Source organism: Nycticebus coucang, chromosome 3 (genome assembly GCF_027406575.1).
Source record: "Nycticebus coucang isolate mNycCou1 chromosome 3, mNycCou1.pri, whole genome shotgun sequence".
Lineage (NCBI taxonomy): Eukaryota > Metazoa > Chordata > Mammalia > Primates > Lorisidae > Nycticebus > Nycticebus coucang.
The window spans coordinates 106,549,068-106,551,646 of NC_069782.1; the positions used below are offsets into that span (position 1 = coordinate 106,549,068).

Sequence of the window (2,579 nt, forward strand, 5' to 3'; positions counted from 1 at the left end):
CTTTGTTCTTACATCCTCCCCTGATCCTGCCTTAGTGCCTCTTTCCAATTATGTTTCATAGTTTTATCTCCTTTTTCTTTGGCTTTTAGCTCTTCATTTTATTTTTAATTTTTAGGTTTCCTTTATTGTTTATAAATGTATCTTTAATGTGCCACAGTCTATCTTCACATACCACTCTGAAAATATGTATAATATTAAAATTTTACATCAGTATACTGTTTCTTTCAAATCCCCATTGCATCCTCTGCATCATTGTTATCAAATGTTTGCATTAGAAATAACCTAAGAATAGGGGGAAGGAGGAAAGGGGGAGGGGGAGGTGGGCGGAGGGAGGGTGATTGGTGGGATTACACCTGCGGTGCATCTTACAAGGGTACATGTGAAACTTAGTAAATGTAGAATGTAAATGTCTTAACCCAATAACTTATAAAATGCCGGGAAGGCTATGTTAACCAGTGTGATGAAAATGTGTCAAACGGTCTATAAAACCAACGTATGGTGCCCCATGATCACATTAATGTACACAGCTGTGATTTAATAAAAGAAAAATAAAGAAGCTATTGCATGATCCCCGCATCTTTGCTTGTGCATATGTCGTATTTCTTTTGTAGTGAGTGTGTACAGATGTATTTCATTTGATGTAATTGAAATTTAAATAATATATTTGTTATTAAAAATAGAAACTTTATAATTCAAAAAAAAAAGAAACACCACATCCATTGTTATTAAATTTTCTTTAAACAGTAAATTCCCTTATAAATTAACTCAGAATGAGAAACAAATATTTTACATATACTCACATGTTTGCTGCATCCTTGCTACATTTGGCATTTGGCCTTTCTTTGCGTAGATCCAAATTTCATCTGGTATTTTCTTTCAGCCTGCAGAACATTCTTTAACATTTCTTACAGTACAAGTCTCTTCTGGCAATACATTTTCTCAAATTTTGTTTTTCTGAAAAAAAAAATTATTACGCTTTCATTTATAAAGAATATTTTTCCTGGGTATAGAATTCTAAAGTGACAGTGTTTTCTTTAAGTACTTTAAAGCTGCTTTTCCATTGCCCTCTATCTTACAGTGTTTCTCACAATGAAGTCAGTGATTTTTCTTATCATTGTTTCCTTCATACAATGTTTCTTTTTGTTTGCTGGTTTCAAGATTTTTCTTCATCACTGATGTTTAACAATTTGATTACCCACTTTGTGTGTGTGTGTGTGTGTTTGACCTGGGTAGTACATATTTAGCTTTTTGCATCTGTGGGTTTTCCCTTTTCATCAAAGAACATTTTGACCACTGTTTCTTCAAATTATTTTTGCCCTCTCCTTTTCCTCTCTCTTTCTGAGACTCCAATTATAATTTTTAGAAGACTATTGTTGACAAATAGGTTCTAAAGCCATTTACTCTTTTTCTTTCTTTTCTTTTTTTTTTTATTAAATCATAGCTGTGTACATTAATGCAGTTATGGGGTACAATGTGCCAGTTTTATATACAATTTGGAATACTTTCATCAAACTGACAAGGGTACATGTTAAATCTACTAAGTGTAGAATATAAATGTCTTAACACGATAACTAGAAAATGTGGTGAAGGCTATGTTAGCCAGTTTTTCTTTACTTTAAATAATTTCTGTTATGTCTTTGCATTCATTGATTTTTTTTCTTCTGAAGTGTCTAGTATGCTATTCATACAATACAGTGAAATTTTCATTTAAAAAATTTATTTTTCATCTCCAAGTGTGTTCTATTTATCATTTATATCTTCCATTTATCATTTTACTATGGATCATGCTTCCTTTAAATACTTGAGCATATTGAATACATTCACAGTAGCTGTTTTAACATCCCTGTATGTTAATTTAATCATCTCTGATATGTGTCTCTTTTGACCAATTATCTTTTCATTTGGATTGTGGGGGCTCTTTTCTTTTCTTGGTCTATATAGTTCTGTACAGGAATATTTTTCTCTGGCTTTTTTCAAAATTTTCCTAATCATTGATTTTTTGCAGTTTGCACTTCATATGCCAAGTTGTTAACTTTTTGGTGTCCATGGTTTGATGTTATTAATTCTGGAAATTTCTCCATTGTTATTAGTTCAAATAATTCCTCTGTTTCTTTCTTTTCTTCTTCATCTACTGGTATTCTTATTGCATGTATGTTATACCTTTCGGTATTCTGTCTTTTTCATTCTTTTTCTTTATGCACTTCAATTTTTTCTTTTTCTTCCTTTTCTTTCTGTTCTCTCAGATTTTCAATGTTGACATACTTTCTGTATACATAGGAGTCTTCAGCTTTATCAAAGTGTCATCATGCACTGCATTTCAATTTTGGAAGTTTCTATCAGCTTCTTCGAACTCACTGTTTTTTGCCCTGGCAGTGTCCTGTCCACCAATAAGCCCATCAGAGTTATTTTTTATTTCATTTATAGTTTTTTTTTAATTTTAGCATTTCCTTTTATGCTTTCTGATATCTTAACAATACTGAGATTCCATCTCTCTTTTTCCATTACCAGTCCATTCTTATATATTGTCTGTTTTTTCCAACAGAACTCCTAGTGTATTAATCATAGTTGCTTGAAGTTTC

The 2,579-nt window shown here is 31.6% G+C and overlaps 1 non-coding gene across 1 annotated transcript; it reads right to left on the reverse strand.

Annotated features, from left to right (window-relative positions):
- Positions 1-2,232: 2,232 nt before the first annotated feature.
- Positions 2,233-2,312, reverse strand: LOC128582844 (small nucleolar RNA SNORD55/SNORD39). Its single transcript, XR_008379271.1, has one exon. It is a non-coding gene; the product is annotated as a small nucleolar RNA SNORD55/SNORD39 (small nucleolar RNA).
- Between the last annotated feature and the right edge of the window lie 267 nt (positions 2,313-2,579).